The 16,719-nt window shown below is 42.4% G+C and overlaps 7 non-coding genes across 7 annotated transcripts; 3 read left to right on the top strand and 4 right to left on the bottom strand.

Moving 5' to 3' along the window:
- Window positions 1–691: 691 nt before the first annotated feature.
- TRNAQ-UUG (transfer RNA glutamine (anticodon UUG)) lies at window positions 692–763 on the bottom strand. Its single transcript has one exon. It is a non-coding gene; the product is annotated as a tRNA-Gln (tRNA).
- A 5,136-nt stretch (window positions 764–5,899) lies between these two features.
- Window positions 5,900–5,971, top strand: TRNAQ-CUG (transfer RNA glutamine (anticodon CUG)). The gene has a single exon. It is a non-coding gene; the product is annotated as a tRNA-Gln (tRNA).
- A 912-nt stretch (window positions 5,972–6,883) lies between these two features.
- On the bottom strand, window positions 6,884–6,955 carry TRNAQ-UUG (transfer RNA glutamine (anticodon UUG)). The gene has a single exon. It is a non-coding gene; the product is annotated as a tRNA-Gln (tRNA).
- A 259-nt stretch (window positions 6,956–7,214) lies between these two features.
- Window positions 7,215–7,286, top strand: TRNAQ-CUG (transfer RNA glutamine (anticodon CUG)). Its single transcript has one exon. It is a non-coding gene; the product is annotated as a tRNA-Gln (tRNA).
- Window positions 7,287–8,195: 909 nt separating this feature from the next.
- On the bottom strand, window positions 8,196–8,267 carry TRNAQ-UUG (transfer RNA glutamine (anticodon UUG)). The gene has a single exon. It is a non-coding gene; the product is annotated as a tRNA-Gln (tRNA).
- A 2,354-nt stretch (window positions 8,268–10,621) lies between these two features.
- On the top strand, window positions 10,622–10,693 carry TRNAQ-CUG (transfer RNA glutamine (anticodon CUG)). The gene has a single exon. It is a non-coding gene; the product is annotated as a tRNA-Gln (tRNA).
- Window positions 10,694–11,607: 914 nt separating this feature from the next.
- On the bottom strand, window positions 11,608–11,679 carry TRNAQ-UUG (transfer RNA glutamine (anticodon UUG)). The gene has a single exon. It is a non-coding gene; the product is annotated as a tRNA-Gln (tRNA).
- Between the last annotated feature and the right edge of the window lie 5,040 nt (window positions 11,680–16,719).

The following is a 16,719-nucleotide window of genomic DNA, read 5'->3' as shown; positions in this document are numbered from 1 at the left end:
CAAATCTCTGTAAGAGCTTACCATCAGTCGAACCTTTCCCTTATCGTTTATTGTGGATGTCTTCTTTGAAGAAAGGTATGATCCAACTAAAGTAAGTACATTCACGAATGGGCCCTGGGTCGGTACAAACAGTATTTATACACCTCAGGCCTTTTGTGAATTAAGAAAAGTGTGTTCTTCGTTCTATTTTTCATCTCAAACTGATACCTTCATTTTACAAACATGTAAAGACTGTTAAGACGCTTGATTAATATCATTGATTCTGAATATGGTTGCTTTTCATAGGATTAACCCTTTAACAATTTTGAAAGAGAATGGCGATACAATAGAGCTGCTTTTCCCAAAATGGTATTATTAATGTTGTTGCTGCATCTTCAAGTAAAAAGAGAATCCATTGGGTCACAGATTGAGCATGTTTCTTAACATTGAGTTAAGTTTGAAAATTTCAAATCTTTTATGTATGTTTCCGATGCAGATCTGCCCATCGACTCAGAATGACCTCACTGTTCATACATTTAAAAAAAAATGCATAAAGGTTAAGGTGCTAGGCACAAAAGTGGATTTTTATGAAAAGTTATGCCAGAGAGTGAGAGCGAAAATGAATACCCTACACCACTAACCTTATGAATATTACTATCGTTGGCCTATAATTTAAGACAAAAAGGAGACAAAGTGTGTTAGAGCAAGAGAGAGGTTCCACCGAGACTTGAACTCGGATCGCTGGATTCAAAGTCCAAAGTGCTAACCATTACACCATGGAACCCTTGTTGAGCAGAGGTTCATAAGGGCAATGAGAATATAGGGCACAGTCAAGATTTTTACTGACCTATAGTAAGCGTTTACTGATATTATATCGAAGCAGCACTGTTGCTGTTGGATGCTGTGCAATCGCAAAGTATTGGCTTCATGCCTTATTTGGATCAAATTCTTCCTCTGGAGTCTAATGATATAGGAATATTACATATTTTCTCTGATGTGCTCTGTTTTTTCAGAATGAAGTGCATCATGCTACTGATTATGTAGGTTCCATGGTGTAATGGTTAGCACTTTGGACTCTGAATCCAGCGATCTGAGTTCAAATCTGGGTGGGACCTTGGGGCTGCTTCTCTTTTAGAGTTGCCTTTCATTTGCAGATAGATATAACAGCAATAGCTTTGCTTTACAGCCCACTTTGATGGCAGTCTTCTTTGACCAAAGAATATTAATAGTTTCTGGGGATGACTCTCTTTTGCCACAAAGAAACTGCCCACTCTCATATCTTTAAAGCTCCAAGGTATAATGGCTATTAAACTGGCTTTTGATCTCAGCGATTTGCATTCAAAGCCCAGGAGGCCCCTAAAATCAGTTGAATTGTTTCCTGATAATTTAGAGTTTATTTCTTCTTTCGAGAAAGGTGTGATCCAAATAAAGTAAGTACATTTAAACAAGGGCACTTGCGAGATGCACCTGAGAGCGTTGATTCAGAAATGGCAATATAGAGCACATTTACAATTTTTACAGATTCATAGTCCCAATTGACTGATATCATACAAACACAGCAATGCTGTCGATTGACGTTGTGCTATAGCAATCTCTGTGCTTTATAGATCATGTAGATCAAATTCTTCCTCTTGAGGCATATGATTAAGCAATATTAAATATTGTTTCTGACTGCCTCTGTTTTGGCATAATGAAGTTCAGCATTTGCGTAAGTATTTAGGTTCCATGGTCTAATGGTTAGTAGGCTGGACTCTGAATTTAGTAATCCGACATGTTATAGCTATATTTTGTTTTCCTTTGGGTGTATTGTCATTTTATGCACATAGATTTCCTAGCAGTGGCTGTGATGAATAGTTCAATTTGATAGCAGCTTCCTTTCGAGAATTTGAAAAAAAAGAATTAAATAGTCTCTCTGGATGACTCTGCTTTGATTTCTATGTGCACATTCCTTTTGCGTTTCAGAGGGATTGACCAACATACACAACAGTGCTTGGAAGACCTCTTCCTCCCTCATGGCATGTAAAGCTAACCTCTCTCCTACCTTGTGTTTTTTTACTTTTTAACTTCCCCTTCTGAGTCATGATCATGTAACTGAATTTACATTTTTAGATTTTAACTGCAGTAGTTGCTTGTTTTTCATTTTTATTTTTTGTGTACGCATACATCCCTTTTTGTGGGGAGGGGGGAGTGATGTCTGTTTACTTATATTAGCTAATATAGGTAATTTTATGTCCGCTTACAATATATGTCAGGATTTTTTATGTCGTTTCCAATCAATGTCTAATATCAAGTGGTTTGCAGCAGTCATACAAAGGCACGTAACACCCCCAAAACACCTACATAAGTTAGAAATACTCCCGAAGAGTACTCAGTTTATGAAAAGGCGGTGAATCCCAAATAAAACTGTAAATGTAAGCTAGCAAGCAGACCGTGCACCCCTGTTTGGAACTATGACCTGTGTGTTGCCCTCTATTAACAGAACAATGTAACTGCAGCCCATGTCACATAAAATAGAAAGTAGAGATTATGCAAATTAACTCCCAGAAGAGCCTGGTGTCACCCCAAAAGGTGTCATGCTTTTCACACCAAGAAACATCCACACATAGATCCCTGCGAACCTCAAAAACGTACAGGAAACCCTGTCCAGCGCTTTGCTCCCAGAGGAGATAAGGTTGAAAAACCACCCTATGTTAAAAGTGTCCATAATCCATGCCAGCTGCCCTGTCTATAGAACCTGGCTGTTCGTGGCCATTCGGGGCCTGGGGGCATGAGTGGAAGGGTTTAACCGGCCTGGGTTCTTGGGCATGGTTTCATCATGCCTCAGTTTACAATGGCACTCTGCCGCTTTGTCAGGCTTTAAAGAAGCCTGACTCCTGCAGAGCAAAAGATCTGATTTTTCCTTACATGTTTTGTACGTAAGAATGCGGATGGTGCTCTGAACCTCCTATGGTGGTTATTAAGCATGGTATACATACCATAGCATGTAACTGTGCCTACAAATGGAACATTTTGTTCATTTATTAGGGAGTTGTGAAAATGGTAAAATCAAATTGCCATTACTGACACAAACCAGTGTTAAGACGGATTTCTGAACTCTGTCCTGGTGGCGCAGAAGTTCACAAGGCCAACCTAATTACTTGGAACAGGGTAACCTCTGGACGAGCCAGACCAATCAAGGTAGCGATCGCGGCGGTCAAGACTAGGTCTCAAGAGGGGTGAGGGTGACTGAAAGCCCGCAATGAGCACACAAAACCAGAACACTTACAAACTACTCCAAACAGGTGTTATATCAAAAATATATACACATTTATTTTAAGGCCTTTAAAACAACGACCGTAGCGAGAAAATCACGATATCACAATACTAAGCCAACACATACCATATCAACACAATATATATACAAATACACAGTCGCAAGCGTTTAAAGCACGAAATATGTAGTCCACCTGAAAGGGAAGGAAAACAGGCAGTGCGATAATGCTTTCGACTCAGTTCGCCTTCAGAGGCACCTAACTAGATGGAAGTCCGAGCCCTGCGAAGAGTGGAGCCTTGTGCTCAAAGTACCTGCACACGCTGGTGCCAACGGGCAAAAGGAGAAGTTCTTCGGAGGAAGTCAGGCAGTTCGGGTTAGTGCACAGCAGAAGAAGAACAGGGTCCGCAACTCAAGCGCAGCCTCCACAGCGGGCAGAAGCAGAGCGCGAGTACGGCAAAAAGGGTGCTGTTTTACACAGCGGGGAAAAGCAATGGGCTACTGCAGGAGGGCGACCATATCCTAGCTATGCTACTCACCGGTCCCCAAACCAAGCAGACCCAGGCTTCTCCACGTTAGTTTCAGCAGCTGGCAGGTTCAGAAGAGCAGGGAACGCCTCGTAGTCGTGTAGAGCAAAAAGACGTCCCAATCGACGAAACTGGCACAGTTTGTTGCCGCAGCAGGACAACGGAGCGGCCGTGCGTATCTGAGTCAAAAGTACACTCCTCCCTTCAGACCTGGGAACGGCAAGTGCACGAAGCGTGGGAGAGTGACAAGGACTCGAGATATGGCACAACCTGGCGGCGGTTGCAGAGCCAGACTCCTTTGTAAGCTGGTCAGTCAACTGGATGGCCCAGAGACGCTTCCGAAGGCTTACTTGGCAGGAGATGGTTGAAGATGCCGGGAATAGCTGTTCCTGGTATTCCAAAGGTCGAAGCACCAGTACAGGCCTTCTGGTTCGATCAAGGAGGAAAGGGTTTCACAGGACGACAGCAGTGCAAAGGAGGAGTCCTTCAGCGGGTCACCAGCGATTCCTCGGTCCAGCCTCTTGGTTGCAGGATACTTGGCTCCTGTATTCCTTCGTTCGTGAGAACTCATGAGATCGACATGGTAGTGGTGTTTCCAGCCCCCTCTTATCCACGGTTCCCTTCGCGCCAAAACGGAGGGGAGCCAATGGGAGATCCACTCATCAAAACACATACCATATGTGGACCAATCACGGACCACGGTGGTCCCAGGCATTCACACCACCCTAGACTCTCTGGCACCCAGGATGTGTATTGGGACCAGACATCCCAGCCCACACCCTGGAGGCACACAAACGACATGTAGAAGCCCGCGAAAGCATCGGTGTTTCGCGGGAAAGTACATGCCCAAATAAGGAAGGTTCCGGGTCGCTGGACCTGGGGAAGGTGAAGGGAGCAAGACGGTCAGTGGATAGGACAAAGGAGCCTCGTGGTCTGGCCATTTTGGGGAGCCAGGCCACCATTTTGGGTTCAGTGCAAAAACGTGCTCAGAACGCCAAAAGGAGCTCAAAATATACAAAACGATCGCTGCCACCATTCCAGTCCCTGAATGACTTGCACCGATCAAATACCATCCTAAAAGAGTATCTAGGGCCTGTAGAAGGCTAGAGACCCAAGAGAGCTGTAACTTAGCTTAGAGTGCCCTCTTGTGTCGTGTTGCACTAAAGCTGCGACACGATAAAAGAAACTACGGGAAACAACGTTCCCCCGTACTGACTGTCTTAAGGGCATGTCAGTTTCCCCGTAAGAAAGGAGCGAAAGCCCAGAGAAGTGCGGCAGAAGGCTGCGCTTCTCTGGCAAAGTCAAGAACAAGGTTAAAAACAATAGCAAAAAGTTTAGGGGTTGCCACATGGAAGGAAAATTCCCAACAATTACGAAATCTTTCCTAACAACCAGCTGCCGCTGTCCGAACATTTCGTCGAAAGACATTTGGTCGACGTAATTTGGTCGAAAGCCAAATGGTCGATTTTTTTATTTATTTATATATATTTTTTTTAGGTTGTAGTTTAGGGAAAAAAAGGGGTTTTTAGAAAAAAAGTGGGTTGGGGGGACCCCCCCAAACCCCCACCCCCCCCAAAAAAAAAAGTGAAAATAAAAAACAAAAGCAATTCGGCGATTTGGTTTTCGACCAAATGGTTTCAACCAAATGTACTGTCGACACATTTTCTTCGACAAAATGTCTGGCAACCCAGCTGCCGACTGTTGCTATTGACAGAAGTTCCAGGTGAATAAACTGAGGAGATAACCAGTTCAATTACCTGTGAACGCATTTTGAAGCTCATTCACAACCAGTTCATGCCCGTTCTCTCCATTTTGGCTTTCTGGCTGGCCGAGGGGCCCTTCAGTAATGTTCTTTGCTAACCATTACACCATGGGCCCCTTGCTGGTGCAACCTGACAGAGTTGTAACAGAAATGAGAATCGAGATCTCATGCATCATTTTAACAAACTCATATTCCTAGCCCACGGATATTATGCAAATGTGGAACGTTTAGTTGGTTGTTGCGCAATAGCAAACTCTTTGCTTTACAGCTCATTTGGATAGGATTCTTCCTCTGGAGGCATAAGATAAAAGAATATTGCATACATTCTCTAAAAGGCTCTTTTTTTGCTGCAATGACGTTCATCATGTCACTAAGTATGTAGGTTCCATGGTGTAATGGTTAGCACTCTGGACTCTGAATCCAGCGATCCAAGTTCAAATCTCGATGGGACCTTCGGAATTACTGTGTTTGTTTTCCTCTCAGTGTCTTGTTTTAATAGCAATGACGCTGCTGTGTCGCCCACTTTCATAGCATTATTCCCTGGGTGCATTTGAAAAAAGAAAGATTTTCCATGGATGACGCTCTTTAGCCACAATGAAACCCACCACTTTCTGTGGTGTGAAAGACCCATGGTGTAATGGTAGCACCCTGGAGGTTGAATCCAATAATTTGCATTCAAATCTCTGTAAGAGCTTACCATCAGTCGAACCTTTCCCTTATCGAATATTGTGGATGTCTTATTTAAAGAAAGGTTTGATCCAACTAAAGTAAGTACATTCACGAATGGGCCCTTGGTCGGTACAAACAGTATTTATACACCTCAGGCCTTTTGTGAATTAAGAAAACTGTGTTCTTCGTTCTATTTTTCATCTCAAACTGATACCTTCATTTTACAAACATGTAAAGACTGTTAAGACGCTTGATTAATATCGTTGATTCTGAATATGGTCGCTTTTCATAGGATTAACCCTTTAACAATTTTGAAAGAGAATGGCGATACAATAGAGCTGCTTTTCCCAAAATGGTATTATTAATGTTGTTGCTGCATCTTCAAGTAAAAAGAGAATCCATTGGGTCACAGATTGAGCATGTTTCTTAACATTGAGTTAAGTTTGAACATTTCAAATCTTTTATGTATGTTTCCGATGCAGATCTGCCCATCGACTCAGAATGACCTCACTGTTCATACATTTAAAAAAATGCATAAAGGTTAAGGTGCTAGGCACAAAAGTGGATTTTTATGAAAAGTTATGCCAGAGATTGAGAGCGAAAATGAATACCCTACACCACTAACCTTATGAGTATTACTATCTTTGGCCTATAATTTAAGACAAAAAGGAGACAAAGTGTGTTAGAGCAAGAGAGAGGTTCCACCGAGACTTGAACTCGGATCGCTGGATTCAAAGTCCAAAGTGCTAAACATTACACCATGGAACCCTTGTTGAGCAGAGCTTCATAAGGGCAATGAGAATATAGGGCACAGTCAAGATTTTTACTGACCTATAGTAAGCGTTTACTGATATTATATCGAAGCAGCACTGTTGCTGTTGGATGCTGTGCAATCGCAAAGTATTGGCTTCATGCCTCATTTGGATCAAATTCTTCCTCTGGAGTCTAATGATATAGGAATATTACATATTTTCTCAGATGTGCTCTGTTTTGCCAGAATGAAGTGCATCATGCTACTGATTATGTAGGTTCCATGGTGTAATGGTTAGCACTCTGGACTCTGAATCCAGCGATCCGAATTCAAATCTCGGTGGGACCTTGGGGCTGCTTCTCTTTTAGAGTTGCCTTTCATTTGCATATAAATATAACAGCAATAGCTTTGCTTTACAGCCCACTTTGATGGCAGTCTTCTTTGACCAAAGAATATTAATAGTCTCTGGGGATGACTCTCTTTTGCCACAAAGAAACTGCCCACTCTCATATCTCCAAAGCTGCAAGGTATAATGGCTATTAAACTGGCTTTTGATCTCAGCGATTTGCATTCAAAGCCCAGGAGGCCCCTAAAATCAGTTGAATTGTTTCCTGATAATTTAGAGTTTATTTCTTCTTTCGAGAAAGGTGTAATCCAAATAAAGTAAGTACATTTAAACAAGGGCACTTGATCAGTAAATGCACTACTTTCTAGAACTCATAACTCTTGTAAGTTATAAAAAGTTTGCTCTCCATACAGTTTGTCAGCTCAAAGAATTACATTTTTTACACATTTAATAAGACCATCAAATTGCTTGAAACATAGGAATGATTGTGAAAGTGAATATGATTCACCAAAATAATTGTATAACATTTTTTAATGTTAATAAAATAGGGCTTTTTCCAATCTTTTCACATCAATGTTGTTTCTGCATGTTCCAGTGAGCAGAGAATCTACTGCACATAGTGTGTACATTTTTCTTTTCATAGAGTTAAGGTTGGACATTATTCATCTGTGGAAAGTGTTTCTGAGAGATATCTGGGTGCCCACTCTGATTGACCTTAGGGATTGTACATTAACGATATGTAGTTGCATCACTGTATTGGTATCAGGCACCAAAGTGCATTTAAATGTAATGTCGTGCAGAGAGAGAGAGAGAGTGTGAAAACGGCTACCTGAGTCGACTGAACTTCTGAATATTAACTCTGTTGAATTGTAATTTGAGAAATTAGAAAATGGAGTGTAAGAGCAAGATAATGGTTCCACCGAGACTTGAACTCGGATCGTTGGATTCAAAGTCCAAAGTGCTAACCATTACACCATGGAACCCTTGCAAGATGCACCTGAGAGCGTTGAATCAGAAATGGCAATATAGAGCACATTTACAATTTTTTACAGATTCATAGTCCCAATTGACTGATATCATACAAACACAGCAATGTTGTCGATTGACGTTGTGCTATAGCAATCTCTGTGCTTTATAGATCATGTAGATCAAATTCTTCCTCTTGAGGCATATGATTAAGCAATATTAAATATTGTTTCTGACTGCCTCTGTTTTGGCATAATGAAGTTCAGCATTTGCGTAAGTATTTAGGTTCCATGGTCTAATGGTTAGTAGGCTGGACTCTGAATTTAGTAATCCGACATGTTATAGCTATATTTTGTTTTCCTTTGGGTGTATTGTCATTTTATGCACATAGATTTCCTAGCAGTGGCTGTGATGAATAGTTCAATTTGATAGCAGCTTCCTTTCGAGAATTTGAAAAAAAAAGAATTAAATAGTCTCTCTGGATGACTCTGCTTTGATTTCTATGTGCACATTCCTTTTGCGTTTCAGAGGGATTGACCAACATACACAACAGTGCTTGGAAGACCTCTTCCTCCCTCATGGCATGTAAAGGTAACCTCTCTCCTACCTTGTGTTTTTTTACTTTTTAACTTCCCCTTCCGAGTCATGATCATGTAACTGAATTTACATTTTTAGATTTTAACTGCAGTAGTTGCTTGTTTTTCATTTTTATTGTTTGTGTACGCATACATCCCTTTTTGTGGGGAGGGGGGAGTGATGTCTGTTTACTTATATTAGCTAATATAGGTCATTTTATGTCCGCTTACAATATGTGTCAGGATTTTTTATGTCGTTTCCAATCAATGTCTAATATCAAGTGGTTTGCAGCAGTCATACAAAGGCACGTAACACCCCCAAAACACCTACATAAGTTAGAAATACTCCGGAAGAGTACTCAGTTTATGAAAAGGCGGTGAATCCCAAATAGAACTGTAAATGTAAGCTAGCAAGCAGACCGTGCACCCCTGTTTGGAACTATGACCTGTGTGTTGCCCTCTATTAACAGAACAATGTAACTGCAGCCCATGTCACATAAAATAGAAAGTAGAGATTATGCAAATTACCTCCCAGAAGAGCCTGGTGTCACCCCAAAAGGTGTCATGCTTTTCACACCAAGAAACATCCACACATAGATCCCTGCGAACCTCAAAAACGTACAGGAAACCCTGTCCAGCGCTTTGCTCCCAGAGGAGATAAGGTTGAAAAACCACCCTATGTTAAAAGTGTCCATAATCCATGCCAGCTGCCCTGTTTATAGAACCTGTCCATTTGTGGCCATTCAGGGCCTAGGGGCATGAGTGGAAGGGTTTAACCTGCCTGGGTTCTTGGGCATGGTTTCATCATGCATCAGTTTACAATGGCACTCTGCCGCTTTGTCAAGCTTTAAAGAAGCCTGACTCCTGCAGAGCAAAAGATCTGATTATTTCCTTACATGTTTTGTACGTAAGAATGCGGATGGTGCTCTGAACCTCCTATGGTGGTTATTAAGCATGGTATACATACCATAGCATGTAACTGTGCCTACAAATGGAACATTTTGTTCATTTATTAGGGAGTTGTGAAAATGGCAAAATCAAATTGCCATTACTGACACAGACCAGCTGCCGCTGTCCGGACATTTCGTCGAAAGACATTTGGTCGACGTAATTTGGTCGAAAGCCAAATGGTCGATTTATTTATTTATTTATTTATTTATATATTTTTTAGGTTGTAGTTTAGGGAAAAAAAGGGGGTTGGGGGGACCCCCCCAAACCCCCCTCCCAAAAAAAAAAGTGAAAATAAAAAACAAATGCAATTCGCCCATTTGGTTTTCGACCAAATGGTTTCGACCAAATGTCCTGTCGACAAATTTTTTTCGACAAAATGTCTGGCAACCCAGCTGCCGACTGTTGCTATTGACAGGAGTTCCAGGTGAATAAACTGAGGAGATCACCAGTTCAATTACCTGTGAACGCATTTTGAAGCTCATTCACAACCAGTTCATGCCCGTTCTCTCCATTTTGGCTTTCTGGCTGGCCGAGGGGCCCTTCATTAATGTTCTTTGCTAGCCATTACACCATGGGCCCCTTGCTGGTGCAACCCGACAGAGTTGTAACAGAAATGAGAATCGAGATCTCATGCATCATTTTAACAAACTCATATTCCTAGCCCACGGATATTATGCAAATGTGGAACTGTTTAGTTGGTTGTTGCGCAATAGCAAACTCTTTGCTTTACAGCTCATTTGGATAGGATTCTTCCTCTGGAGGCATAAGATAAAAGAATATTGCATACATTCTCTAAAAGGCTCTTTTTTTGCTGCAATGACGTTCATCATGTCACTAAGTATGTAGGTTCCATGGTGTAATGGTTAGCACTCTGGACTCTGAATCCAGCGATCTGAGTTCGAATCTCAATGGGACCTTGGGAATTACTGTGTTTGTTTTCCTCTCAGTGTCTTGTTTTAATAGCAATGACGCTGCTGTGTCGCCCACTTTCACAGCATTATTCCCTGGGTGCATTTGAAAAAAGAAAGATTTTCCATGGATGACGCTCTTTAGCCACAATGAAACCCACCACTTTCTGTGGTGTGAAGGACCCATGGTGTAATGGTAGCACCCTGGAGGTTGAATCCAATAATTTGCATTCAAATCTCTGTAAGAGCTTACCATCAGTCGAACCTTTCCCTTATCGTTTATTGTGGATGTCTTCTTTGAAGAAAGGTATGATCCAACTAAAGTAAGTACATTCACGAATGGGCCCTGGGTCGGTACAAACAGTATTTATACACCTCAGGCCTTTTGTGAATTAAGAAAAGTGTGTTCTTCGTTCTATTTTTCATCTCAAACTGATACCTTCATTTTACAAACATGTAAAGACTGTTAAGACGCTTGATTAATATCATTGATTCTGAATATGGTTGCTTTTCATAGGATTAACCCTTTAACAATTTTGAAAGAGAATGGCGATACAATAGAGCTGCTTTTCCCAAAATGGTATTATTAATGTTGTTGCTGCATCTTCAAGTAAAAAGAGAATCCATTGGGTCACAGATTGAGCATGTTTCTTAACATTGAGTTAAGTTTGAAAATTTCAAATCTTTTATGTATGTTTCCGATGCAGATCTGCCCATCGACTCAGAATGACCTCACTGTTCATACATTTAAAAAAAAATGCATAAAGGTTAAGGTGCTAGGCACAAAAGTGGATTTTTATGAAAAGTTATGCCAGAGAGTGAGAGCGAAAATGAATACCCTACACCACTAACCTTATGAATATTACTATCGTTGGCCTATAATTTAAGACAAAAAGGAGACAAAGTGTGTTAGAGCAAGAGAGAGGTTCCACCGAGACTTGAACTCGGATCGCTGGATTCAAAGTCCAAAGTGCTAACCATTACACCATGGAACCCTTGTTGAGCAGAGGTTCATAAGGGCAATGAGAATATAGGGCACAGTCAAGATTTTTACTGACCTATAGTAAGCGTTTACTGATATTATATCGAAGCAGCACTGTTGCTGTTGGATGCTGTGCAATCGCAAAGTATTGGCTTCATGCCTTATTTGGATCAAATTCTTCCTCTGGAGTCTAATGATATAGGAATATTACATATTTTCTCTGATGTGCTCTGTTTTTTCAGAATGAAGTGCATCATGCTACTGATTATGTAGGTTCCATGGTGTAATGGTTAGCACTTTGGACTCTGAATCCAGCGATCTGAGTTCAAATCTGGGTGGGACCTTGGGGCTGCTTCTCTTTTAGAGTTGCCTTTCATTTGCAGATAGATATAACAGCAATAGCTTTGCTTTACAGCCCACTTTGATGGCAGTCTTCTTTGACCAAAGAATATTAATAGTTTCTGGGGATGACTCTCTTTTGCCACAAAGAAACTGCCCACTCTCATATCTTTAAAGCTCCAAGGTATAATGGCTATTAAACTGGCTTTTGATCTCAGCGATTTGCATTCAAAGCCCAGGAGGCCCCTAAAATCAGTTGAATTGTTTCCTGATAATTTAGAGTTTATTTCTTCTTTCGAGAAAGGTGTGATCCAAATAAAGTAAGTACATTTAAACAAGGGCACTTGCGAGATGCACCTGAGAGCGTTGATTCAGAAATGGCAATATAGAGCACATTTACAATTTTTACAGATTCATAGTCCCAATTGACTGATATCATACAAACACAGCAATGCTGTCGATTGACGTTGTGCTATAGCAATCTCTGTGCTTTATAGATCATGTAGATCAAATTCTTCCTCTTGAGGCATATGATTAAGCAATATTAAATATTGTTTCTGACTGCCTCTGTTTTGGCATAATGAAGTTCAGCATTTGCGTAAGTATTTAGGTTCCATGGTCTAATGGTTAGTAGGCTGGACTCTGAATTTAGTAATCCGACATGTTATAGCTATATTTTGTTTTCCTTTGGGTGTATTGTCATTTTATGCACATAGATTTCCTAGCAGTGGCTGTGATGAATAGTTCAATTTGATAGCAGCTTCCTTTCGAGAATTTGAAAAAAAAGAATTAAATAGTCTCTCTGGATGACTCTGCTTTGATTTCTATGTGCACATTCCTTTTGCGTTTCAGAGGGATTGACCAACATACACAACAGTGCTTGGAAGACCTCTTCCTCCCTCATGGCATGTAAAGCTAACCTCTCTCCTACCTTGTGTTTTTTTACTTTTTAACTTCCCCTTCTGAGTCATGATCATGTAACTGAATTTACATTTTTAGATTTTAACTGCAGTAGTTGCTTGTTTTTCATTTTTATTTTTTGTGTACGCATACATCCCTTTTTGTGGGGAGGGGGGAGTGATGTCTGTTTACTTATATTAGCTAATATAGGTAATTTTATGTCCGCTTACAATATATGTCAGGATTTTTTATGTCGTTTCCAATCAATGTCTAATATCAAGTGGTTTGCAGCAGTCATACAAAGGCACGTAACACCCCCAAAACACCTACATAAGTTAGAAATACTCCCGAAGAGTACTCAGTTTATGAAAAGGCGGTGAATCCCAAATAAAACTGTAAATGTAAGCTAGCAAGCAGACCGTGCACCCCTGTTTGGAACTATGACCTGTGTGTTGCCCTCTATTAACAGAACAATGTAACTGCAGCCCATGTCACATAAAATAGAAAGTAGAGATTATGCAAATTAACTCCCAGAAGAGCCTGGTGTCACCCCAAAAGGTGTCATGCTTTTCACACCAAGAAACATCCACACATAGATCCCTGCGAACCTCAAAAACGTACAGGAAACCCTGTCCAGCGCTTTGCTCCCAGAGGAGATAAGGTTGAAAAACCACCCTATGTTAAAAGTGTCCATAATCCATGCCAGCTGCCCTGTCTATAGAACCTGGCTGTTCGTGGCCATTCGGGGCCTGGGGGCATGAGTGGAAGGGTTTAACCGGCCTGGGTTCTTGGGCATGGTTTCATCATGCCTCAGTTTACAATGGCACTCTGCCGCTTTGTCAGGCTTTAAAGAAGCCTGACTCCTGCAGAGCAAAAGATCTGATTTTTCCTTACATGTTTTGTACGTAAGAATGCGGATGGTGCTCTGAACCTCCTATGGTGGTTATTAAGCATGGTATACATACCATAGCATGTAACTGTGCCTACAAATGGAACATTTTGTTCATTTATTAGGGAGTTGTGAAAATGGTAAAATCAAATTGCCATTACTGACACAAACCAGTGTTAAGACGGATTTCTGAACTCTGTCCTGGTGGCGCAGAAGTTCACAAGGCCAACCTAATTACTTGGAACAGGGTAACCTCTGGACGAGCCAGACCAATCAAGGTAGCGATCGCGGCGGTCAAGACTAGGTCTCAAGAGGGGTGAGGGTGACTGAAAGCCCGCAATGAGCACACAAAACCAGAACACTTACAAACTACTCCAAACAGGTGTTATATCAAAAATATATACACATTTATTTTAAGGCCTTTAAAACAACGACCGTAGCGAGAAAATCACGATATCACAATACTAAGCCAACACATACCATATCAACACAATATATATACAAATACACAGTCGCAAGCGTTTAAAGCACGAAATATGTAGTCCACCTGAAAGGGAAGGAAAACAGGCAGTGCGATAATGCTTTCGACTCAGTTCGCCTTCAGAGGCACCTAACTAGATGGAAGTCCGAGCCCTGCGAAGAGTGGAGCCTTGTGCTCAAAGTACCTGCACACGCTGGTGCCAACGGGCAAAAGGAGAAGTTCTTCGGAGGAAGTCAGGCAGTTCGGGTTAGTGCACAGCAGAAGAAGAACAGGGTCCGCAACTCAAGCGCAGCCTCCACAGCGGGCAGAAGCAGAGCGCGAGTACGGCAAAAAGGGTGCTGTTTTACACAGCGGGGAAAAGCAATGGGCTACTGCAGGAGGGCGACCATATCCTAGCTATGCTACTCACCGGTCCCCGAACCAAGCAGACCCAGGCTTCTCCACGTTAGTTTCAGCAGCTGGCAGGTTCAGAAGAGCAGGGAACGCCTCGTAGTCGTGTAGAGCAAAAAGACGTCCCAATCGACGAAACTGGCACAGTTTGTTGCCGCAGCAGGACAACGGAGCGGCCGTGCGTATCTGAGTCAAAAGTACACTCCTCCCTTCAGACCTGGGAACGGCAAGTGCACGAAGCGTGGGAGAGTGACAAGGACTCGAGATATGGCACAACCTGGCGGCGGTTGCAGAGCCAGACTCCTTTGTAAGCTGGTCAGTCAACTGGATGGCCCAGAGACGCTTCCGAAGGCTTACTTGGCAGGAGATGGTTGAAGATGCCGGGAATAGCTGTTCCTGGTATTCCAAAGGTCGAAGCACCAGTACAGGCCTTCTGGTTCGATCAAGGAGGAAAGGGTTTCACAGGACGACAGCAGTGCAAAGGAGGAGTCCTTCAGCGGGTCACCAGCGATTCCTCGGTCCAGCCTCTTGGTTGCAGGATACTTGGCTCCTGTATTCCTTCGTTCGTGAGAACTCATGAGATCGACATGGTAGTGGTGTTTCCAGCCCCCTCTTATCCACGGTTCCCTTCGCGCCAAAACGGAGGGGAGCCAATGGGAGATCCACTCATCAAAACACATACCATATGTGGACCAATCACGGACCACGGTGGTCCCAGGCATTCACACCACCCTAGACTCTCTGGCACCCAGGATGTGTATTGGGACCAGACATCCCAGCCCACACCCTGGAGGCACACAAACGACATGTAGAAGCCCGCGAAAGCATCGGTGTTTCGCGGGAAAGTACATGCCCAAATAAGGAAGGTTCCGGGTCGCTGGACCTGGGGAAGGTGAAGGGAGCAAGACGGTCAGTGGATAGGACAAAGGAGCCTCGTGGTCTGGCCATTTTGGGGAGCCAGGCCACCATTTTGGGTTCAGTGCAAAAACGTGCTCAGAACGCCAAAAGGAGCTCAAAATATACAAAACGATCGCTGCCACCATTCCAGTCCCTGAATGACTTGCACCGATCAAATACCATCCTAAAAGAGTATCTAGGGCCTGTAGAAGGCTAGAGACCCAAGAGAGCTGTAACTTAGCTTAGAGTGCCCTCTTGTGTCGTGTTGCACTAAAGCTGCGACACGATAAAAGAAACTACGGGAAACAACGTTCCCCCGTACTGACTGTCTTAAGGGCATGTCAGTTTCCCCGTAAGAAAGGAGCGAAAGCCCAGAGAAGTGCGGCAGAAGGCTGCGCTTCTCTGGCAAAGTCAAGAACAAGGTTAAAAACAATAGCAAAAAGTTTAGGGGTTGCCACATGGAAGGAAAATTCCCAACAATTACGAAATCTTTCCTAACAACCAGCTGCCGCTGTCCGAACATTTCGTCGAAAGACATTTGGTCGACGTAATTTGGTCGAAAGCCAAATGGTCGATTTTTTTATTTATTTATATATATTTTTTTTAGGTTGTAGTTTAGGGAAAAAAAGGGGTTTTTAGAAAAAAGTGGGTTGGGGGGACCCCCCCAAACCCCCACCCCCCCCCAAAAAAAAAAAAGTGAAAATAAAAAACAAAAGCAATTCGGCGATTTGGTTTTCGACCAAATGGTTTCAACCAAATGTACTGTCGACACATTTTCTTCGACAAAATGTCTGGCAACCCAGCTGCCGACTGTTGCTATTGACAGAAGTTCCAGGTGAATAAACTGAGGAGATAACCAGTTCAATTACCTGTGAACGCATTTTGAAGCTCATTCACAACCAGTTCATGCCCGTTCTCTCCATTTTGGCTTTCTGGCTGGCCGAGGGGCCCTTCAGTAATGTTCTTTGCTAACCATTACACCATGGGCCCCTTGCTGGTGCAACCTGACAGAGTTGTAACAGAAATGAGAATCGAGATCTCATGCATCATTTTAACAAACTCATATTCCTAGCCCACGGATATTATGCAAATGTGGAACGTTTAGTTGGTTGTTGCGCAATAGCAAACTCTTTGCTTTACAGCTCATTTGGATAGGA

Source organism: Ambystoma mexicanum, chromosome 5p (genome assembly GCF_040938575.1).
Source record: "Ambystoma mexicanum isolate Mex_15411 chromosome 5p, UKY_AmexF1_1, whole genome shotgun sequence".
In the NCBI taxonomy this organism is placed as follows: Eukaryota; Metazoa; Chordata; class Amphibia; order Caudata; family Ambystomatidae; genus Ambystoma; species Ambystoma mexicanum.
This window is presented reverse-complemented; position numbering and strand designations above follow the sequence as displayed.